The sequence below is a fragment of the Furipterus horrens genome, unplaced genomic scaffold, assembly GCF_987537825.1.
Source record: "Furipterus horrens unplaced genomic scaffold, mFurHor1.1.pri manual_scaffold_1, whole genome shotgun sequence".
NCBI lineage: Eukaryota > Metazoa > Chordata > Mammalia > Chiroptera > Furipteridae > Furipterus > Furipterus horrens.
The window spans coordinates 91,210,364-91,235,594 of record NW_028327171.1 but is presented as its reverse complement, the minus strand read 5'-3'; the positions used below and the strand labels follow the sequence as shown (position 1 = coordinate 91,235,594).

Here is a 25,231-nt window from a genome sequence, read left to right as displayed (position 1 = left end):
TATCCAACTTTACTATCTTTAAGGACTATCATTCTGTACTTTTTTAATATACAAATATAACAAGTAAACATAGCCATAAATATTTTAAAATTGCCTATATCATGCTCTTCTAAGTCAGTATACCTTGATCATTCTCATTTGGTAATAACCATGTAACATTCATGTATCTCAATGTATTCAATTATTTCAACATTGATGAACATTCAAATTATTTCTTGTGCTGCAATAAAAATATTTTTCAAATAGTCATATTAATAAAAATCCTCATCAATTTATGAAAAGCCATGTCTAGTCAAAAAAATTAAAAAGCAAAGAAAAGAAAACCATATTCCTGTGGTTTTCGCAGCAAGAAACTTCTGTTGAGTATCTGAAGCAATTATGTGATTTGTGTGGCTGCCTCCAGAGTACAAGAAGTTATTGAAAACTCTAAATGGAATTAGTTATCTGGTTTGCTTCTAATAAAGGAACAAAGATTTCTTGTGAACTAATGATAGACCATTTAACATTTCCCATCCTATTTACAAATAAAACTTGGCACAGGCCATCCAGTTTCCAAAAATACCAATGCTATATCGAGAGAAGAGGAAATAGTTATTTTTGTGGCTTATTAATCACTTCAGGATGAGCTGCTTGAGTGGTAATTAAGCTCATACTGGAAGCCCAATATTTCACGAGATAACACATTTTTAAAAGAGTAACAGAAATCAATGGGAAACTCAAGCTGTTACCAACAAGAGAGGTTAAAGTGATTGCCAATGCCTAGAGGAAAATATATCATTTAGCTTTAAGAATTTTCATTATGCTATTTCACTTATGTGTGAATGTGTTTAAGTATATCTGCCTTTGTGTATATATTTATAATTTCAATATTCAACCAGAAAATAGAATACCAAGAATCACATTAATGGGTGGTATATGTGGCTTTTGGATTCAAAATAACCACATTAATCCCCTCACCCCGACTGTGCTAATTCTTACCATGTAGCTGACATGCCTCTACAGATACTATATAGTTGTTCTGATACTCCCCAAATTAATCTCTTCTTCCCCAGAAATACATTAGAAAGATTTTGTATCACTAATGACACTTAACCACATTTTACTGTAAATAGCAATTATTTGGATACATCCTACCTCCATCACTAGGCCTTTTTCTTGATGACCCAAAACTTCATTTATCTTTATGTGTTCAAGAGCATCGTGGCTCTCCAGAACATCAAGGTCAGTTGTGAGGGTTGTCATAAGCTGCTATATGAAACTCCATGCTGAATTTTTGCAATAATTCACTATTTTTATATACTAGAATGGTTTCAAAATTAACTCCCATCTCTCTCATTCTCCTGAATTCAGATATTATTCTCTAAGTGGAGAAACAAGAGGGAGGCTGAAAACTGTATAACGTATATGCAGGCCAAGGTGACATGTGGTGTGTGAGAACCAAGTGGACTCTGGGAGAAATAAGATTGACAACCCTTAGCACAGTGTCTAGAACCTAACAGGCATGAAATAAATATTATTAGCCCGAATGAAAGATGAATAAATGAAAAGTAAATTGGAGGGTGTACCTCAAACAAGATAGTCAAGAAAAGTGTAGCTGATCTAATGATAACGAAATACCTCAAACTATTAACAGGAAACTTTAATAATTTATAGTTACCTAATTATTTTTAATTACTTATGGCTCTATTCTCAAAGTGTTAAAAGAAGGCAAATGCATTGGGAAATGATATTCCTGATTTCTGGTCAGAAGTAATGAGAAAAGCAAAAGAGAAGAATGAAAGCAAGAAAAAAGAATGATGAAAAGATGACAAAAAAGTGGGAAACACAAGGGCAAAGAAGGCAGAATTTTAAGACTTAACCTTATCATTTAAATCAACAATAAGGAAGAGGAAAAACTGTTCATTTCTGGTAGTAATGGAGGACCACCCTTGTAATTATTTGCCGACAAAACCCCAACACATTGTAAAATTTGGCTTTTTTTCTTGAACAAGGGCATATTAAGCAAACAATCTATAGGAAATAAATGAAGCAACTGGTAGACTTTATTTAACAGAGGTCATTCTTCCATTCTCCAGTGCAATTCTAGAATAACTGAAGTCAGGTTATTTAACTATGAAAGACTCAATATAAAATTATGCTGCTGAGATTGTCAAATATGGAGGCTGAAGGTATCTATCCAAAATACTTAATATTCATTTATCTTGTAAAAACAAACCAACCTATGTGTACTCCTTTGTATACCCGGATGAACAATTAGATACTCTTTGTACTGAATTAAATGTAAATCAACTTGGTGATAAATGAGGAAAAACTTCATTTAATTGTATTCTTCAAATGCAGCAAGCCCATTCATGAAGACCTTTACTGAGCTCAAGCTTCATGAGAAATTTAAAGAAGTATCATAGAGTAAACAGTACAAAGCAAAAACCTCATTTAACAAAAGAAAAAAATGGACACTGGAGTCTGACAGGACTCATTTAGAATCCTGCCTCCGCCACTATCTACTTGTTGTGAAGTTATTAATTTTGCTGATGTTTCCTCATATGTTAAAACTGAATAGCTGCTCTACTGTGAGAACACTTTTTATATAATACCCAGTACAAAGCCTGGCACCTATAAGGTTCTCACGCAATGTCAGTAAATCCTCTCTTTACCCACAAGCTTTGTAGAGGGAGTGTGGGTTCAACTGGCAGCCTCTGATCACTACAACTCAGCCTAAGATGCTGTTCAGAGGAACGCAGATGGCTCTCATTTAAAAGTGGACCATCTGTGGCCCAGGTAAAATAACCTCTAGCCTCAGAAACTAAAAAATTAAGATGGAAAGCTTCCTTTACATTGTCTGAGAGATATTCAGTCAGAAACAGCACTTTGGCACAGTCATATGTTTTGTGAATAAGATCCTCACAGTGTTTCTACCATCTTGTCTTACAACGTAGGCAATCGGTACACTTCAGTCTTGAAAACATTGTGTGAATTTAACTATCACAGCGGTATTTTAGAGTTTTAAAGTGTTTCCTAAATGGCCAATATAATTCCATTCAAATCATATTAATGGAAATTTGGATGTAATAAGACAGGGCAAGGTAAGGGAGGCCCATGAAATCTCATTGTTGGAAAACCACACATTCTGGCTGCCAGGAAGGAAGGAAGGAAGGAAGGCCTCATCTGGGTCATGCTGAGACTGCAAAGCTTCACGGCTTTCTTGGGTCTATAGAGAAGAGGAAGAAACAACCCAAAGAAGTGGTGACAAGGTGGTAGCTCTAGAGCTTCCACATAAATTAACCTATGTAGAATCTTCCAGAAGAATCCTACTGTTTTTAAAAAAATTAATTTATTTATTTGCTTGTTTAGAGGGAAAGGAAAAAGAGAGGGAGAGAAACATCACTGTGTGGTTGCCTCTCACTCGCGCCCCCAACTGGGGACCTGACGTGCAAGCTAGTCATATGCCCTGACTGGGAATCGAACCAGCGACACTACAGCAGCCAGGCCTACTGCTTTTAAGGCACTCTTTGCTATTAATCTTGCAGGGTGTCCTGCTGACAGAGAAGCTGCCAAACACCCCAACTTAGAAGGCTTGGCTCACCTAAAATTCTCCTGTTTTCTGTCAAAATTCTTCTCAATCCCCAAGGCACAGGTCCCATATCCCTTCCTCTCTAAAGCTTTCTGTGAAAACCTTAAGTCAAAATCTCTTGAACTTTGATTTTACTTAACCTGGTTAGGTCAAGCACTCATCAGTGTTTTACAGTTAGTTTTACCTCCCCCACCCCTCGCCATCCCTCAACAGACTAGAACTTCTAGAGGGGAGGCACCATGGCTTCTTCCTTTTCTGCCCCAGTGCTTAGCACTGAGTCAAATACACAACAGTCCCTAGAAGAGGTATTTATTGGCTTATCATTTCCTTACTTAATACTCTACTACATGAAAACTTCCCAGAATGACGTGTTCCTAGTAATAATTTTAAATACCACTAATACACAGCTAATATTTATAAAGAAATATTTGCTACACACTTAATATTCATTATCTCATTTATTCTTACAAGAACACTCTTAGGCAGGTACTACTATGAATCCCAGATGAAGCTGAGGGTAAGTAACTTGCCTACGGTCACAGAAGAGCAGAGTAGAGGTTGGCACTAGAACCAGGAGGTCTAACTCAAGAGCCCAAAGGCTTACCTAGGACAAGGAGCGTTAACAGAAAGTCTTCCATCGGTTGACTCTCAAGGCATTTCCCATAAAACAGATAGCTTATGGGCCATGGAAATACCTCCAGAGAGCACTGGGGAGCTGGAAAGCGAACACTTTCAGGGTTCACTGGAGAAAAGCAAGCGCACCTCTCTGGTGACTTCAAGTGACAATTAAATTAGATTAACTCTAAAGCTGAAGACAAAAGCCCTACAAGTGCTAATCATTATTTATTGTCATTCTAATGACAATTCTAAATTGTAGACAGATTAAATGAAAAATATCTCTTTCAATAAAGTAATACAGTCATTTTAGAAGCAATTCAGTAACTCTATTCATGCACGGAGTGTCTTTAAATGCACTCTATTGAAAAGCATCGGCTCTTCAAGTTGAAACTTTAACTCTGTCAAGATGTTATCTATATACTCTTCATGAATACTAATAAGGCACCCAGAATTCAAGGACAGGCTTAGCTGCTGTACTGGCAGTTCTAGTCTGTGCCGTTAACTCATGAGAAAAGAATTTTTTTTATGATCTCTACACTCCCTGACATTTAGTCTTTGGCGAGCTGAACCCAGTTCTCAGAACTGCATGCTGCCTTAGGCTACAGATGGAGACAACAGCTACCTTGAAAGAGATAAGGCACCAAAAGGAGTGGCTTACAGAGAAACTGATCTTTATACAGAGAATTTAGTTAACAGTCTAGGACATGTTTCCCACCAGACCACTCTGCTGCCCCCACCCTCCAAGCCCCTCAAAAAGTCAACTTTATTTTCCTATGATTTTATGGTGGTGTTTACATTCTTAATCAGAAAGTTGCCACATTCACCTTCTTCAACAAGCCTAGTGTCACACATTTTGCCTCTTCTAGTCTCTAAATTAACAAAGGTTTTTTAATGCACTTATTACATGGTTAGGATATCATTACCACAATGAAAAGAATCTGAAGCACAAGAATATAAGCTCATGAAAGTCTCTTTCTCATTTATTCTCAATGCAGTGGAACACACACTTATTAAGTACCTGGTAAGCTCCAGCCTTACCTCCCACCCAACTCACCAGCTCTCCTGCTAGGCCGGTTTCTGTCCCACTGGCCACACCTGCCCTGTGCTGCTGCATTGTTCTTTCTCTGCTCTCCCAGACCCCAGCCCTGTACCGAAAACCCTCATTCTCGTTTCCTAGGCAAGCCTCTCTGAACTCCCATTTTTAAAAAGTTGTCTCGATTTGCCCCAGCTCACGTATCCTTCCTTCCTGGGCACCTTTTTTTGACCACCTACATTTAATAGCTGTGCCATTATTTTTGACATTTGATTGCATAAGGATTATAATTATTAAAAAAAAACACCTTAATTAATTTATTTTTAGAGAGAGGGGAAGGAAGAGAGAGAGCAAAACATTGAATCAATCAGTTGCCTCTTACATGTCCCCTCTCCCCCACCACCAACAACTGGGGACCCAGCCTGCAATCCAGGCATGTGTCCTGACTGTGAATCAAACCGGCAACCTTTCAACTCACAGGCCAGCGTTCAATCCACTGAGCCACACCAGCCAGGGCTGACTGTCATTTTTTATGAACAATATATGCATAATAATTTCATGTGAACTCCTTTCACAGAGAGCAATGAAAGGGAATGAACCTGCCAGATGCTTTTTTCTGGATCTGTCAGAGCAAACATCATTGTGCTAGGTGCTCAAAGAATATGTGAGGAAGTGAATATAGAAACAATGCTTCTTTGCCTTCTTATTATATGTTTCTTTATGTTGTTTTGCTAGAAGGCAGACAAAATATAAGGCTTGAAAAGAAAATATGCAGAGGAGAAAAAATAAGAACCAAGGAAAGGCTGTTCAGGAGGGGAGGGGAGAGAGAACAGAAACAGGCAAAATGACAAGGCGATGTAATAAATATAATAAAATCTAAGTCACCTCCACACAACAGCTGTCAGTACTAGTCCAAAAGCATGTTCCACTAGCTTTATTCCCTTCTCTGTTATTTGTCAATGACTCTCATTATTCTCTCAAAATCAGATATAGTAGCACCACCTTCAGCTACCTGGCTCTTTTCCTTTCATAAATGGTCTGTTAATAAACCTCAAGTCTGAACTCACCCAATCATTTTTATTCTCTAGGTATAACCCCAGCTTACTGGCTGCTCCTGTGGTCCAACGCCACTACAAAAAGTTTCCGAGCCCAGGTTGGCCTTCAGTGCCAGCTCTCAGTTACCCTACCGATGATTATGACTGAGGATAATAATTTTTATTAAAATAATTATGTAACAGATAATTTTATATAAATTTGATTTATATAAAATGCTTCTATATATAATGCAGATAAACATATGTCACATATATATTGCTTCCTATGTGCCAGAAGCTGGGAGCTTTATATTTATTAGTTCTCTCAACTCACAACAAACCTAAAATGTAGGTACTATTATTACCGCCGTTTGCAAATGAGAAAACTGAGGCACAGATAATATGGTTTGCCTCTTTCATTTTATAAATTAACAAAGGTTTTTATCATATGCATTTGTCACATGGGTAGGCCATAATTATCTCTTTGGAAAGAAGTCAACGCACAAGGAGGAAGACAAGCTTACGCAGTCTCCTCATTTACTGTCAATGCAGTTAATCACCTGATGACTATGTGTTATGTTTATAAATTAAATAATGTCCAAGGTCACACTGATGGCACATAATTGGTAATGCCGGTATTTGAACGCAGGAGGTATGACTTCAGAGTCTGGTTCTTGACCATTATAAAATATTGCCTGCTAATAATAATAAACTTTATGGAAAGTTTGCTACACGTTAAGTACTTTACATGAATTAATTTCTTAAATCCTTGGTACAGCTCTTAGAGAAAGGTACTGTAATGGTCACATTTTAAAATGAAGCAACTGAGAACGACGAAATTTGAACAACATGCTCCCAGAGCTTGAGCTTCCCATGACTTCTCCACACTGTCCTTCCCACCACGATCCCAGTTATTCTAAGAAAGTGCCTCTGCCTCCTGATCAATAGGAAGTCTTCATATGTGGGCTCTCCCGAAGTCCCACCTTGCCTACGGATTTCAAAACCTGTTTCTTCTTCGATGTTCTCCCAAAGGCAAAGATTCCACATCAACTCCTCTCACTCCCAATCTATATTTATAATCTCCCTTCTTGCTACCCTGAGCTATTTATTAGTCCTTCAGTTGTTTTTTTTGATTACTTGATAAACTGTCAACAGTTCCTTCTAGTTAATAGCTTCTCTTTCAGTCTATACAGGGCATCAAATCGAAAGCCCTCTCTGAATCCCTCTCCTTTTAGGTAATCCTCTTTTTTTGGGGGGGTGGGGTGGGGCTACAAACTGACCCTAGTCCTCAAGCCAGGAGACTGCCTAACTACAAGCCACACAGCTAACAGCCAAGAACTGGCCTGCCTACTGCTAGTTAACATGGTTCATAGGCTCCACCTTGCACCTCATTTACTCACTTGGTTCCTAATCTCCTTGGTTCTAAACCCCACGATTAATTTACTAGAAAGCACTCACAACTCATTCCAGCCACGCCACAGGCTCTGGCTTCTCACCTCACTGTGATTCATGCTTATATTTTTGATTTCTAACTTCTCAGGAAAAATACCTTGTCTGGGCTTGGCCACTGCTTCCACCATATCCCTGGGGACCATGCCAGGAAATGGATATTCCTTCCTGGAACAGAGAGAAATGCTCAGCCCCTCAAGTCTTGTTCAAGCCTGCTTTGTTCCCATGGCCTTCAGGCTAATAGCTTCTGCCTCATCTTGCATACAAACATGCCAGTCATTAGAGGAATTCTGTTTGCTTCTTGAGTTCTTACCACAAAGTACCTCCCCTGAGAAGATAAGGGAAGTATGTACTGTTTACCAAAGATTTTCAGAAATCTTGTGACAGGACTCATATCACCTAGCAAAATCTTCCTGGGACCCCTGCTGGTGCCCAGATGTCTGTGGTTGTCAGTAACATCTTGTCCCTCCTGTTTTTCCTTCTCCTGACTTATAAGAAGTCTCAACTCTGAACTTTATTTAGATGAATTTGAAGATTAGGTCTCCCATCTTCTCAGTTGGCTCCTTTTCTATCAAAAAACCTTTTTTACTCTGAACTCTGACATTTCAAAGCATTAGGCACATGGACTTTGGACTGGTAACATTCCATTCACTTAAACATCTGGAAAACACACACACATCTCTTCTACTTTTTTTACTATAAATTCAAATCATTGCAACTGGCTTCTTGCCCTGATATCTACTCTCTCAACAAGTTCTGCCCCTTGTCCCTTCTACTGCTTACACATGGTCCACTCTTCTGCATCCCCACCATACTGGTTTAGCTGTCTGGCCTTCCTTAGAGCTGTGCTGTCTTCAGTTCTCTACCCTCTAAATACCTGCTCATGCCCTTCCCCTGAATGACTCTCTTTAACAGTCCTGCAAGATACTCAGAAAACAGCCCAAACTTCTTCCTTAATATACCACAAAGACTCTTTCTGACTTGGCCCCTGTTTAGTTTTAGGGCCCAGGTTTTCCGCCTCCTCCATTCTTACTCTTGAAACTCTAAACACACTGAACAACATGTCATCCCCTGGAACTTGCCATGAATTCTGACCTCACAGCATTTGCAGTACCAGCTTCTCACAGTGGATGGAATTCTCACCCCTGCTTCAGGCCTTAGGTTAGACGTCACCTTCAGCTCAAGCCTCTGTTGGCCCTTTCTAGCCTGAGAGAGGTGCTTCCTGATTATCCCCACTGTACCCTATATTCAATAGCCCACAATAAAATGTCCTATTTCCTTCTTTCTACCCCATTTGACTGTAAACAGAGAATAAAGGCTCTGGAATGGTCACCATGGTGTCTCCAAGGCCTGACACAGAGCCAGGCACGCCGCGGGCAAATACTTGTTCAATGAATAAGCTCCAGGCCTGTTTTCTGAAGTCTATTCCTATTACCTTTATTCCTTCTCCTCATTTGCCACTGCTTCTTTTTTATTCCATCCCCACCATGCCCTGCTCTTCCTTTCTTCCCTGCTCTGTGACTATCCATCTCAAAAATGCTTAGCATCCACTCAAATAGCTAGCTCAAACTACCAAACCAGAACACCTAGCAATTTTACTTATTTAGAAATCATTTCTATGCAGATGTCAAAATGACTCAACAAATAATTGTGACCAAACAAAAAAAATTATTATCCTACCCTATAAAATTATGGGACTTTTACACAATGGAATACTTCTCAGCCATAAAAAAAGAAAATTTTACCCTTTGTGACAGTATGGATGGGCCTGGAGAACATTATGCTAAGTGAAATAAGCCAGTCAGAGGAGTATAAATACCATGTGATTTCACTCATAAGTGGAATTTAATGAACAAACTGATCTAACAAGGAAAATAGGAAAAGACTCAGAGAGAGCAGGATGACAGCTAAGGTGGTGGTGATGACATGGTAGAGGGAAGGTTAGGGGGTAGAGGGACAGAGCAAAAAGCAAAAAGGACTCACGGACACGGACAACAGTGTGGTGATTATGGGGTGGGGGAGGTATAAGGGGACTAAACAGTAATGGAAAAAAATACAATAAAGATTAAATTAAAAAAATAATTATCTACTCTTTTTTCTCCTGTACCCATCACTGGACACGATTATTTAATCTTCTGTGTACCAATGTACATAAAGCTCTTTAAATTTTGGGAGTGATCATGCACGTTTTAAAAAGTAAATCTGTTAAACTTCATCTAAAATGGTTCAAGTTTAAAGGAATCATTTTTTTGTTTATATGATTTAGGCTTCAGTCTAAAAAATTTTTTAAAAAAAGATCTGGATGTCTTCAATCATCCTGATCTTTATAACTTAAAAAGAAAAAAAAAATCTACTAGAGAGAACGTTCAGTTAAGAATCAACAATCTATAATCTCTGTACTTGGAATCTCTTTACTAAATTACTATTCTTTAATCTAAAAAAAAAAAGGCAAATAACTAAAATTAGTTAAATTTAGTTCACTTAAAGCAAAGTCTCTGTCTTAATGCTTGCAAAACAAAAATCTTTATTTTCCCTTAAGAATCAACATTTCTTATGTTAGTTGTTGTAGTATTTATTAAAGTAACTTATCCTAGTTATTTGAATGCCCACTGCTTTACACTGTGGTACACCAGAATTGAGTTAACCCATTACTTACTAGATTACATATCACGTGAAGATGGATGGAACTAAGAGCTTAGAACACTGCCTTGAATATAGTATGTATTTTAATAAACGGTGCTTGAAAATACATGAATTTAATAATTTTGTATCATACTGCACATTTGCCAAGGAAATTAATTAGAATGCATAGCAAGCTATGATGGCTTGTATTTTCTATTTAACTAGAGTTAAGCAAAAAATCATTTGTTTTGTACATGCTTCACACTCAGTAACTTTTTTTTTTCTTAAATATATTCCCATTTTCTGATGTAATATACATAGTACCAAAGCGCTTATTTGCTAACCCAGAGTCACAACAGTGCCTGTTCAGATCCTTAAGTCTTCCTTATATTTTTCTTTCAGGTGTTTGGGCTGAAAGCTTGTTGTTATTTACTAAATGTATTAAATTTATGGCATCTGTTTTAAAAAGTCCTTTACTTCATAGAATTAACCAAAAAAACAATTCCTGTTTGTATATTACTTGCTTGCCCCTTATTCCTTTTTAAAAACTACCAAAGAGAGAATATAAGCAGCTAGATGTTTTAGTATGACCCTAATTCAATCCTCCTTCCTCTCCACGCCCAGCATGAGAATGGGCGTTCCCCACAAGATACCTGTTATACTGAGGCATCTGGGAGCATTTTTCTTAAAGCCTAACTTACATAAATCTGCTCCTTCTACAAGAGAAATTTTTATCTTCTAGCATCCTATTTAAATACAAAGTTTAAGGTAATACTTTATAATATTTTTTAATAAGCCCCTCTATAAAGAATTATAAATAAACCTGGAATATCACTTAAGAAACTCTTCCATATCATGGTGTCCACTGATTTTAGGGAGAAGCAATCATCCAACTTGAATTAAACCCTGGTATTTTCAAATATAGTATCATTTTTCCCCTGAGTGAGAATCTTAACTCTTCCAAGACCATTTCTCATTAATTCAGTTCCTTTCTACATGAAATCTCCAGAGTATTTTGCAATGAGTAACTATAACCAGTCTTTGCATACTTACACAATGGCATTATGTAAAGGAGGCACAGGGGATGGAGTACTCTCACTTAAACACACACTAATTTGTCACAGCCACAAGAATTAGTGGGCAAAATACATAATCAACAGCAAGGAATACAGTGCTACCCATATGCTCACACTATGTTTCCTTTCACTTCCTTTTTCAAAGATGGAAGGTTACTTTGATAACATAGCTAAGAAATTGTTTTAGTTTTTATAATGAAGCACTATATGATATGGAATTTGAGTATATTTCGTTAATAAGTTCTAAACATATTTTCTGTAAGAAAAATCAGCCTTTCCAGAATAATGGAGTGTCTGTGCCAAGGTGCTCGGGAGTGAAGGGACCGAGATCCCCTGGGGCCACTCACTTTCTCACCAGCCACTGGGGCCGTGAGACCCAGAGCAGTCCCCGCCATTCGCCCACCCAGGAACGACCCTTCCCAGAGGATGCAGCTGCAAAACCCAGAGCTCTGAAGAAAGGAACCAGGCCCAGAGAAGCGAGGGAGTTTTGCAGTCCTTCACAGTTCCCCTCCTAGCCCTGAGTCAAAATGAAGTTCAATCCCTTTGTGATTTCTGACCAGAGCAAGAACCATAAAAGGCATTTCAATGCACCTTCCCACATTCGCAGGAAGAGTACTTCTCCTCCCCTTTCCAAAGAGCTGAGAAAGAAGTACAACGTTTGATCCATGCCGAAAGGATGATGTAGTTCAGGTTGTGCAAGGACATTACAAAGGGCATCAGATTGGCGAAGCAGACCAGGTTTATAGGAAGAAATACGTCATCTACATTGAAAGAGTGCAACGGGAAAAAGCTAATTGCACAACTGTTCATGTGGGTATTCACCCCAGCAAGGTGGTTATCACCAGACTAAAACTGGACAAAGAATGCAAAAAGATCCTTGAATGTAAAGCCAAATCTCGCCGAGTAGGAAAGGAAAAGGGCAAATACAGGGAAAAAAAAACAATGAAGAAGATGTAGGAATAATGTAATCTTATACACAACTTTCATTAAAAACTTGAAATGAAGAGGAAAAAAGAAAAATCGGTACTGCTATTAAAACCTCCTGTACCACCTTAATTACAACTTCCTAATCACGTACCATTTTATAACTTAAAAAGCCTTTACTGCATACATTGATTTACTCAGTATTACACAGTCCTTGAAGTGGGTATAATTATGCCCATTTTACAGATGAATCAGAGAAGCCTCAGAGACATTTACTCAATCTTTCCAGTGCCATTAAGGAGCAAACCAGGGATTCAGCCTAAAAGCTCTTAACATTAATCTCAAAACATGGTACTTTCTCTTATCTAATTATGACTGACTAGTTTTTAATCAATACATTTATTTTGGATGGGAGAGTAATCCCATTTTACCTTTATGTAGCATTTAATTTGTCTTTCAGCATTTACTTTATAGACAGAGGATTTCCAAATCTCCATTGCTATTTCAAAATTGTCCTTCATATGGATTTAGCCATACTAAATACATTCAGGGAGGGAGTGCATCAGGGAACAAGGACACATACGTATCTGTGACTTGGTGCACTTTTCTTCACTTTGCACTTTGTAAATGTTGATGCTGCAGCTCTTAAAGTGCTCTCAGAAGTTCTTGTGACTGACAGTCCATGAGTGCTGTCTTTCAAAACAAATATGCTTTATTTATGGAGAGCACATGCATTGCCACCTAATTATTCTGAGAGGCACTGAACACAACAGGCAGGTTACAATTTAACAGAGACGAAAGCTTGTCATTTCCATATGCAACACAACACGTAAGGAAAGGGTACTTACAAATCTGCCATATAATTTTCTATGTTTGTTGCAAATATTTTTTTAAGTACAAGCAAAAATTTAGAACATATTTAATACAAAAAAAGGTCCTCCCATATGTGCAAGTATCTACTGGACTTTAAAATATTTAGTAACATACAGTTTGAGAATAAAAGTAAGTTTAGGGGGGAATAAAGCATGCTTGATCAGCCTAATTTTAGAGGAAAAATAAATAAAACCCATCACTGTTTGATGCACAATCTAATAACAAATGTCAGACACTCTGTTTATATCCCATTATGGCATTTCTCAAACTGAAAGGTAAGGCTCATTGAGTCTCGCTGAGCTTTCTCAGCTGTCTGAATGTGACAACCACCAAAACTGTACTTGAAAGGTAGGCCAATTTCTCCTCCAGTGCTTACACATCTCCTCTACAAAGGCCTCCTGATCCCATATCAACCTTTGGAAGACTGATTAAGGACTAGCATTAAGAGAGATGACACATATAAAAGTTGTGTTGTACCAATAAGGGACCTGCTGGTGAAATACGATCTATGTAATAGTCAAACAATTTGGGAACTATACAGCATGTAATAGAGCACAACAAATGCGGTCCAAAGCATTAGGGACTAGATATTATATAATAATAATAAGACATTCTTGGCACCTCGATACTTGGCATTTACAAAAGCCACTGGAAAAATTCAGATAATTCTCTCTATTCACTTTAATGGCTCCAAGTTGTCCCATTAACCCTTTAATTAATGGCTAAACATACACACATAACTGAGGACTCCAGATTCCAAGAATTTCCTGTCACCAAAAACCTTGCCAGCTCTTGACTTGGTGTCTTCAACTCTGGGTATCAGTATAAATAAATAGCCTTTTGAAAGTATTTCGAAAGGAAGCATCCAGATCCTTGTTGTGTTATAACAAGACTAAGTAGGGTCTGCAACTTTCCACAGAATGAGGTAGCTGGAAAAAAAGTGAGGTGGCTGGCCATTCCTGAAATCTCAGTCTTGACATAAGAACTGGCTGGGACTTTATAGGAAAGTAATGCTTAAGGGAGAACAGAACTGGAATTTTGTTGGCATTCACACAGAAACTAGCCAAAGACTATCTGAGACAGGTATAAAGTCTAATAACATTTTTATACAGAGATTTGCATAGAGAGAAGCAGGGAACTACACAACCAGTGATAGTATCAGATTGAGGAAGGATGTCCAGTATATAGTCCTGGTTTTCACCTCAGAAAAAGAGAAAGATCCAAAACCAGGACCTGTTTAAAGACAAAATTAGCAACTGATGACACAGAACTGTGGAAGGTCTTCAAGCATTAGAAGGTTAGTCTAGGTGACCTTGAAGACCCATTATTATCATCCTCTGCTATGATGTTACCTCAAGATCTCCAGCTAGGACCAGCTGTACTACGGAGTCCCTCTCTCCTATACATAGGCCTCCATTCCCCTCTCCCTCTTCTTACCAGGGAAGATAGATAAAAATCAGCTTCACATAGCCTTTGTACTGGAGATAATTTCTTACCTGTATAGGTGAGTCTTTAAAAAATTCCAACAGCTGTGTTACATTTTTCCTACATTGTTTTTCTCACAGTTCATGCAAACCCTCTTACACTATTAACTAACACTGGATTCTAAAATTTGTAAATTGGATACGATTTTGAATTTTGTATATTTTGACTAAGTTTATTTTTTAATTACTAAAATTTTAAACACTTCCTAGGCAGTTTCTTATAATACTATAGTAAGAAAACATAACTTTCCTAACATTTAATTACGAGTAAGAGTTCCCAACATACACTCTTTTTTAGAGTGTATAGGAAAGCATTTTTCCCCTTTAAAGTTAATCTCTAATAGCTTCAAATCAAGACTGTGGAAGCTCTTATAATTCTTTTCCTTTATAAATAATTCAGTATATGCTTTATTATAGAGATGTTAAAACTTTTAGAGACAAGAAGATTCAGATCGCTAACATGTTGGTTAGATTTAACCAACTTTTATATTTATTAAGAATCACATGAGCTAATCTGGAACAAAACTCTGCCTATGACACTGGAAAATCTGAATACCACAATACACAGCTCAGACAAGTAATACATAAGCAAACCTGGGCCTTTAAATCTTGGGCCCCTTCACATCAATTCAAACCAGTCATGTGAAGAGGGGAACTAGCTAAAACACTGAAGACTCCTTCATGATGGGAAAATTGGGGGGAAATTCCAAGTGCCCTGATACATTAAGAGTAAGAAAAAGGATCCATTCTTGAAAACTGAAAAATGCTAAATTATTAATTATTCCAAGTCCAATCAACTACTATCACTACTCTTTCAACACCTAATGTTCTAGACAATTTAAAAAGAACTTTCCACCACCCTGGCTGGGTGGGTCAGTTGGTTAAAGTGTTGTCCTGTACACCAAAAGGTCGTGGGTTCGATTCCCGGTTAGGATACATATGGGAGGCAACTGATGGGTGTTTCTCACATTAATGTTTCTCTCCTGTCTAAAATCAATATAACATATCCTCAGGTGAGGATTAAAAACAATTAAAAATAAGTAACAAAAAACTTTTCTACCTAAAATGTGCCACAAATTTATAGTATTATACATCCAGTCATAACATATCCATTTGAGTATGTTATACCTACTATTAAGGATTTACAAAGTCAAAAGAATGCTATGTAATAAAAACAATCATAAATACTTCCTTTTCAGACATTTACTTTTAATTTAGGAAACTATATTTTATTGTAAATAAGGGAAGACTGTAGTTTTAAAATGAGAACCAAAAATAGAATTTTTGTGTATATCAAAGCACAGAGAATAGTGAGACTAGAATAGTATGACTTGTCTTTTTCTTTCTGAACTTAATCATACTCCAGAGCACTACTGTAACTATAATCACCAATTCATTTAAGTCTCAAAACAACTTTGTGAAGTAGAAATCATAATTATCTGAATTTTATAGAAAAGGCAACTGAGGCCTAGAGGGGAGCCTGCCCGGGGTAACACAGCTAGGAGATTAGTACCTTAGACGCCAGAATTTGAACAAGTGGACCAGTTGTCCATGTGTAAACGTCTCTAGAAGCATTTGGAGAAATGGTGAACTCTGCAACTGTTGCAACATTTTTTTTTTTTTAAATGGGATTAAACCACAGGTTCCTATTAAGTCCTCTGAAGATCAAGGGGCTCAGAGGTAAAATATATGATGATTACCTTTGCCAGTTTTAACCTGTGATTTTCTTGTTCAAGTGACATGCACCATGAACTACTGAAGTTTAACTTCACTTTAACTGCCATTATAAGCTTGAACTACAATGAAATCATTGCCTTACCCTGGTAGTTAATAAGGGTCATATTATTAAATATCCTTGAGTTCATTTAGTGGTTTTAATATAACAAGTAAATATTAGAATCCAGGTTAATATTTTCTTAGGTGATTTTTCCCCAACTCTTTCGTTGACTAATGATTTCACATCTAAGACCTGCTTTATTTAATATTCCCAAGTAACCTGGAGGCCATGTTATATCAACTTCAAAAATTCTGAGACTCATCTAAAAGGCATCACATCTCCCAAACAGCTGTATGAAACCCTAAATCCTAATTTCTCCTCTATTACTGCAAATCTCACATACTGGGTGGGGTCAAGCAAGTGTGCTAGGGCAGGGGGAAGGAGATGCAGGAGTTACAACTACTTCCTTCATGAATATAACAGATCTATGCCACTACCACTAGAGCTGGCTTTTGTAATTCTGTAGCTATTATTCCCAAGCTCTGCTTAGGATGCTCTCTAAATACACTACAGTCAGAAATTACTAGCCAGATATCCAACACCAACAAAGATGGAATTCGGCCTGGAGGGGTAGCTTAGTTGGTTAGAGTTGTCCTGATACGCCAAGGTTGTGGGGTTTGATCCCCCGTCAGGGCACATACAAGAATTAACCAATGAATGCATAACTAACTGAAACAACAAATCAACGTTTCTCTCTCTCAAATCAATAAATGCTTTTTAAAAAGATGAAATTCTGAACACAAAAAGGAAAAAAACAGCACAAACAGTTATTCTTATATTAAAATTGAACTCTACTGCTAAAATAGAGGCAAACCAGAAGGTTTCTCATGATTATTTCTAGATATTTTATTCTATGAGGCATAAACTTTGGTTCACTAAAAACCTATACAATACCAGAATTGAAAGGGACCTTAGAAATCAGAGTCCAACGCCATCAATTTAAAGATCTGAAAAACTTAAGTCTAGAAGAAGTTAGTTTAAAACTAAATATTCTTATCCTTCTGAGTTGGTATAAAGTTTGCATCCCTTTTGAGCAAACAGACGGTTATTAGGTTTTTTTTTTTTCTTTTACTAAATTACAAACCTGCGGTTGCTTTTAAGTTGTATTAAGACAAATGTGACCCTGACCAGTGTGGCTCAGTTGGTTGGGCATCGTCCCACAAAGTGAAGGGTCACCAGTTCAATTCCCAGTCAGGGCACATGCCTGAGTTGCAGGTTCGATCCCTGCATGGGGAATGGGAGAGGCAACTGATCGATGTTTCTCCTTCTCTTTCTTCCTCCCTTTCCCTCTCTCTAATAATAAATAAATAAAATCTTGTGAAAAAGACAAATGGATGAAGTGTTATTTTTAAAATCAGAAGTTGCCAAACTTATTTACAATAAGGTAACAGAAAAAACTTTTGGTTTCTTTCTTTGCCACTTTCAGCTTTTGAAATGAACTGGGTAAGTATAGGAAAAGTTTCTAAATGGCAATTTTACTCTCTTTTCCAAATGAGAAAAGTCACTGCAGAACAGAGTGTGCAACGTATTTTGAGGGAAATTTATAACTTACCAGGTTTCTTGCTATTTGAAAGAAAAAAAAAATATCTCAAAGAAAAAGTACATACCAACAAAAAACCTTGTGGCCACAAAACATAGGAAAGCAAAAACCTGCACTGTTTTAAATGAAAATCAATAAAGACAAAAGTCAGAAGAGTTGAAAGATTCTGTGGTTTTGGGGACTTTGGCCCCAAGTGCAGTATTGGTCAAAATGCTGTAGGACAGGGAGAATTTCTGTAAGGCATTACTTACTGCAGAGTAAGCAATCAGAGAAGTGGGAATCAGGGTCCATTATTCCTGGCAGGATAACCTGCATTAATGCTCCTACAGATGCATCACTGGTGAGAGCTGATGAAGAAATACGAAGGCTGAGAAAGGAAATGGTGTGTCTTTCACATGTAATTTTCAGCAAATTTTGATGAGTTCAATCTTGGATGAGTTTCCTTCCCTTTTCCTTCTTTCAATTTCATTTAGAAAAACCATCTTGTTTAGGTTGTTCAAGTGTGGCTTTGCAACTAGCCTAATGTGGCCCCAAATTATTGCCCTCAACATTCCTTACAGGAAGCATCTGATTAACACCTATCTAGCCTGATTCCAAAAACAAGAACCTTGCCAAGCCAACAAATCAGCATCTTTACTGTCAAATACTGTATCCTGTCAGAAGGGTTTCCTATTTCTTAAAACTTGCTTCTCCATACTGGCAGCCTCCTGTTGGTCTATATAATGTCCTGCCTCCTAAAGCTTAAAAATTCTTATTTTCTGCCAGTTTCTCTACAGATTATACCACTGACCTCTGCTACTGATCTGGCAGGAAGTTATCTGAAAGTCATCCCAAAATTAGAACTGCATATCTATGAGAGCTGAATTTATTTTCTAAAATACCAAATTCATTTGCCTGTATTTTAAAAGAACTCATAAAAAAGAACCACCATGACTAGGGTGCTGGTTTTTTTATTTTGTTTTTTTGTTTTTTGGCTTTGTCCATAGTCAGAAAAGAAGATGAAAGGCAGGAAGTGGCCTATCAACAAGCAGTTCTCCTTTGAAGACGAGATAACAAAATGCCACAGTTAAAAGTATGTTTGTAATTGCAGAGTTACCATTCTTGAACAAATTCCAAATATATTTATGTATCTTTGATCTTAGATGAGCATTTTTCTCACTGCTCACAGCTGACGTTGTATGGTTCAGTTAGGCACCCACTCCCAACTCTGGGAAAAATGTTCCCTGAAATTCAATTATGTGAGTTATGAGCCTTTAGATGTCAGCCTAGTAGCTGCCTTATGCTGCACCACTGCTGCTGCTTGGGTTATTTCTGCCTGTTATGACGATATAAGAACCTGTCCTAGTAACAGCATCCATCTGACCACCTGGCAGATCTCTCAATTTCTTCTTTGTGATGTAAGACAGTCTTGAAGAATCATTCAGATCTCCCTGAGTGGGGACTATTATCTCAGCAAATCATACTGCAACCATGAGAAAAATTTTGAGCACCTTAAAGTCAAACAGAGTTTAAGTTTCATATTTAAAAACAAAACTTATTCTCAACCTTTCACATTTTCTATTACAGCAAAAAAAGCCTAATGATAACATGTAGCTTCAATAATGAAATAAGCCTTTTCTAAAACAATAAAAATATCCTTAGTGTCTCCAGAGTCCATTTTAAACAATTAGGGAAGATAAATACCACAGCATTATATCACTTATTCAAAAATATTTTCTTAACTTCAACAGCTACGGTGTTTTAATACTAGGTAGAAACAAGAGATACTGACATGGTAAAATTATGGGGGAAGCTCTTATGTTTGATAACTAGTAGTCCTTAAAGCTCATTTAGTAAAGAGAAGCACTAAGGAAGATTTGTAATCATGGGTTAAGGCCCTCATTACAAGGGACTCTTTCCAGGAAATAAGGAAAAGAACACCTTCCGTGGAAAAGAACTATGTTTTTAAGTTAATGCATGTAGGTACATGCATAGTCTTTCTGTCTGTCTGTCTCTCTCTCCTGATAGATTGATAGAGATTAGACAACTACTATCTATACCTGGAACATAAAGTATTTCATGCTCTCATAAAATATGGTTTTAGTTGAACATGACCCCAAAAGCCAATCTAACTTTGGAAACTCATCCATGAAGTCAACACTCACTATATTTTTGACTGACGGCCTGACAGCTCAACTTCAAAAAGGAGCATTAACCACGTAAGCACATGAAAACACAGAACTCACAGCAGCTACGTATAGTCCTAGGAAACAGAATTAAAGAATGATAATCAAAGTGTCACTGTTTCTGTTCAGCATCAAGCAAATGTTGTCATAAACAGATCCTTATAAATACCGTGAAATTTTTACTCTCTAGTAAAATAGCTATTTTCTTTTTCCTGAAAAAGAAAACTTTTCCTCCCATCCTTATGAAATGGCAGTGATTGTACAGATACATAGAAAACACATAAAGAAGTATAGATTTCTGAAATATACAACTCTCCAGCATATCAAACTCTGAATTTAACCATCTTTGTGAAATACAAATAAAACACTAAAATAGGAAGAAAACTCTAACAAAAAAGGGCATAGGGATTAGATTATAAAATCAATAAATTAAAAGAAAATTTTTTCTTAAATGCACTTACAGTAATATTAATACTCCAAGACTCTGGTTTAAAAGAAAACAGACTGTATAAGTGTATCTATGCCCAGAAAACACACTAGAAGCATAAACACCAAAATGCTCACAATGGATATGGAGTAGAATACACACTGAGGCAATTTCCATTTTTGTCTTTGTGTTTTTTGACGTTTATTATTTTAAATAAACTTTAAGCAAAAAGGAAAATAAGTTACTTTAAAATCAAATATTTTAAATGTAATTTAATAGAGAACAAAGTAGCAGGCTTCTGAGGTACCAAATCAATATGCTGCAATGGAAAGTCATTTTCTCGGTCTGATCCTGTCTCTGACCATGTGACATCTTTTCACACTTGCTCAAAATTAACTGCTTTACTACATAATGACCACAACTATAGCAAATGGGTCTTTAGTCTGAAATTCAATTACTGTGGAAGGTTTTATAGTTTGAGTATTAAGAACTGACACACATACGTGACTATATACATAGAAATAAAGCAGATTTTCTACTTATCATATGCTAATTAAGAGTGTATTTAAAAATTCCGTCGTCTGTTTATCACAGTCATCCCTAGCTTGTTAATCAATGCTCCAGCTCTAGTGGAAGTGTAGAAACATTGTTCTGTCTCATGGAAATGGAACCTCAGTGATTTCCACAGTGATCAAAACCAGAGTTGATTATCTAGAACTTCCTCTGGGCCCTACATAGTCACAGTGAGATTATTACCTTGGATAGATATTTTCATGTTTGTCTTCCACACTTGACTGAAGCATACATATTGTATTACAAAGACAGCATTCAATAAATAAGGAAGGAAGGAAGGAATGAACTGTTCTAGAAATAACTAAACTTGGAGACAGAAGTCGCTGATGGCTCAAGAAATCACGGTGAATCATCTGTAATCTCGGTAATATAAAACATTGGAAGGAAACTAGTAAATGTTTCTTAAGAAGAGTTCCAACAGCTTAAGTCTTTTAGTCTTCCCTCAACTCCTCTTACTCCCAACCATGTTCCTAATATCTTCATAAATTTATTGACCATCTGCCTCTGAAAAAAGGGAACGTAACTAGTTTTATCTGTAGTACATTTAAAAAAAAAACAAAACCCAATTTTTCCCAACTACAAATTACTCTTTGGACTTCAGTACGCTGCACTGTTATGAAGAAATTTTGAATGCATGTCAGTTTTGTCTTCGATTGTGTTAGCAGTAGCTGTGGAGAACATGCTTTAGGTGTAGCTGTAGGTACAGTCTTTATCTAAGCTGACCTTTTATATCCACAGCCCCTGTTGCTAATTTTACTGAGAATGGGAAATAAAATTTACCTTCAGTTAAGCAACTCAGTAAAATGATCCACAAGATCATTCACTTTAATAAAATATTAAGTGTAGAAATCTCCAAAATTTCTATAAGATTACAGTGTCATCATCCTTATTCTTTATGTATGTGGCATGTATCCTCGGAGTCCAAAGAAGAGGAACTTCCAATTTCTTACCCAGTTCAGCTCAATTTACAGGAATATCCTGTACTCTAAATCAGCATTGCTCAGTGAGGATGCTTTTGGCATTCTGGGTGGGACAGTTCTTTATCAGGCAATACTGTTTCACTCACTGTGAGTCAACATACGCCTCCGCTCCTTCCACATCCTTTCACCTCCATTCCCATTTCCAGATGGCAGCATCCTTCATTCACTGAGATAATATCCCACAAATTTTCAAACATTCCCTGGGGAGTCCTATGACACCCCCCCATCCACTTGAGATTCACTGCCCTAAATAAACCCAATATATAAAAATTCACGTTTTGAAGCCTTCATAGCCTCCTACAAAATAAGCTCCACTGGGCTTTTTCCTCAATAATTACATTAACACCAAGGTCACCCTGACCCTCTCATCCTTCACAGTTTCAGAAATATGCAAGACTCACCAACATTATATTGCTAAGGTGTCCTTGGTCAGCTTGAATATTTTCTGTGACCTCATTTACAACATGATGTCATAAAACTTCTAAGTCAGTTAACATTTCCGGGTATATTTGTGCTGATTACATATGAGCTATCTACATTGGTTTAACCATGTTAAAACAGGTTGCTAAAGCATTATTTATTCATACTACCATTACATTTCCACTGTTCAGCCATTTTAAACATCCAAACTGTTCAATTAATGAAAGGTTTATGGAATTGTAACTCTGTATTTTTTTCATTATAAGAAATAATCACTCAGTGTGGAACTTGAAACACAAGTGATGCCCTTATCTACATGTGCATGGGTCCTACAGGATCTATCAACATCTGAAGAGATCTATTAACACCTGGCAAGCAAGACCTAGCAACTTAATAGAATCATAAATGCTCTCCTATAAATATTACATAATTAGTGGTCTTAGTGGTTTCTGACTCAAAACCCAGCCTCTTTTTGTCTCTCAACTACGACAAGTCCTTATGCTTTCATAATTTGGCTCTGTCACTAGAGTCAAGCCAATCAACATTCTCATTTTAATTGGAAACCACTTCACCCTTGCTTTTTGCATGTCTACTGACACTTGAACTCCTTGCCCTCTTTTTAGAAACCTTGTGCTTCCAAAATTTTATTCAGATTTCAGCATATTTGCCTTGGGAAGAAACACTCCTTGATATGGTAATGGTAAATGAGTTAAAACTGGGAAGCCAGATGTATTCATTTACGCCATCTTTCAACTCTGCCTTGTGAACAACTTTTTCAGACCTTCTAAGAGCCAGATGGCTCCATGTGGCCAATGAGCAAGGTCTGGCCTCTTCAGCCCTCCATCATCCAAAAATAAGGCTCACTTGTCAGTGTCTGACAACCTTGTAGCCACAGTAATACTTACGGGCTATACACTTCTTCCTCCCAGCCTTTCTTGATCTCTGGAACTCAGACTCTACTTTCTTGAGCAGTTCATTGCTATCAGACTTTCTGCTTTAAAATGCCAGTTCTGAATCCTCCCAGGCTGTCACAGACTGGGCTGTTCCAATGAGACAAGGGGCATTAAGTAAAATAATAAATTAACACGTATTTTTAGAATGGCATTGATAAAGAGTAATTTTTAATGACTAACTCTTCATGGAGAAATTTTGGGCATGTGTCATCATGGTGAGAGGAGCTTTTACAAATTTGGAGGAAAGACAAAGCCTGGACTGAACTAAGATCTCCCTGTTTTTGTTCATCTTTTCCATTTTATAAAGATACAATCCTAAAGCAAGAAACCAAAAGTCTCCTGCTTTTGGGATCTTTTCAATGCTGCTGGCCACACAACACACGGACTTCTAATAAGGATACATTTTATTTATCTTTGTATGTTCAGTGCCATCTCTGTACTCGGCACGTATGTATTAGGTTCGTAATAAATGTTCATTAAATAAATGCACCTGCAGCTAGGGAGCCGTGCAGCTTCCACTTTCGGAGCAGTTTGACCTGGACATGGCCTGTTCTGAATCAAAGCCCAGAAAGCCCCATGAGCCTAAATCATGGGTAATATACATTACGTTATTATCATGGACTATAAATACCATGAGTCAAAAATCGTGTATCTTTGTGTCATCTTCACAAAATAAAGCATTTGCTATGTAGCATTAACCGTAAGAAAAAAATGACAATGATATCATTTTTAAAGGAACTACATAAATCTATAGTCTTTTAAATGAAGCTCTTAAATATAGTTTTGAAAGAAATCCTGCACCATCTGTTTAACTCCACTTTGTTTATATCTTGGTGCTTCATGAAGTTTGGCACACAGGTTCACTGTGTGGACTCTCTTGTTTTTTCCTGGATCCATGAACATGGAATAACAGATTAACTGTGTGACCTGAGGCAGATACAACCTCTCTGTGCTTTGGCAACCTTATCTATAAAAAGGGGGACAATAATAGTATCTACCGCACTGTGAAGATTAAACCAATTTGTTTATATATACACAAAATGCCTTGCATATAATAAGTGTATACGTACCTTTCATAAAGTAAATGTGTATGTGGGTTTGCTATTATTATTGTCATTGTTATGATTAATCACAGAATATAAACATTCAAATCAACTTGAAATAAACTACAATTGACAACTATTAATCATTTACCTCACAGAGCCAAAAAGTAACAAATTCAATTCAATATTATTGAGAACTGACAATACACAAATGTTGTGCTAGTTTGATCCATGCTGCTATAAGCCAGCACTGTTGTTAGTAAATATTACAAGTAAAGGATAATCTCTGCATTTTGAAATTCTGTGAGCAGAAAAAAAATGGAAAAGCCTAAATATAAACAGTGGGAGATCAGTTAAAAAGAAAAAATATTTATAGTAATAAGAATTGAATAAAAACACTTTTATTGACATGAATACATGCTTGAGATAAACAAGTAAAAAAAAAGGACAGGTTTTATGGGATTATGATTTCTCTTTGATAAAAGACATGTAACTATGTACTGTATAAGCACAGATAAGGAAAAATGTCTGGAAGAATGAATACAACACTCTAGAATGTTTACATTATCTCTGTACGACAGGATTATGGATGCATTTTCCTTCTTTTTGCTAACTTTATTCTGTAACTTTAATTTAAAACACAATTCAAAAGCAAAAATGTAAGAAAAC

At 36.9% G+C, this 25,231-nt stretch overlaps 1 protein-coding gene and 1 pseudogene across 2 annotated transcripts in view; one reads left to right on the top strand and one right to left on the bottom strand.

Moving 5' to 3' along the window:
* Nucleotides 1-25,231, bottom strand: part of BBX (BBX high mobility group box domain containing) — a 259,093-nt gene that overhangs the window by 88,069 nt on the left and 145,793 nt on the right. The gene's annotated exons all lie outside the window — the stretch shown is intronic.
* On the top strand, nucleotides 11,931-12,360 carry LOC150021470 (large ribosomal subunit protein uL24 pseudogene; annotated as a pseudogene).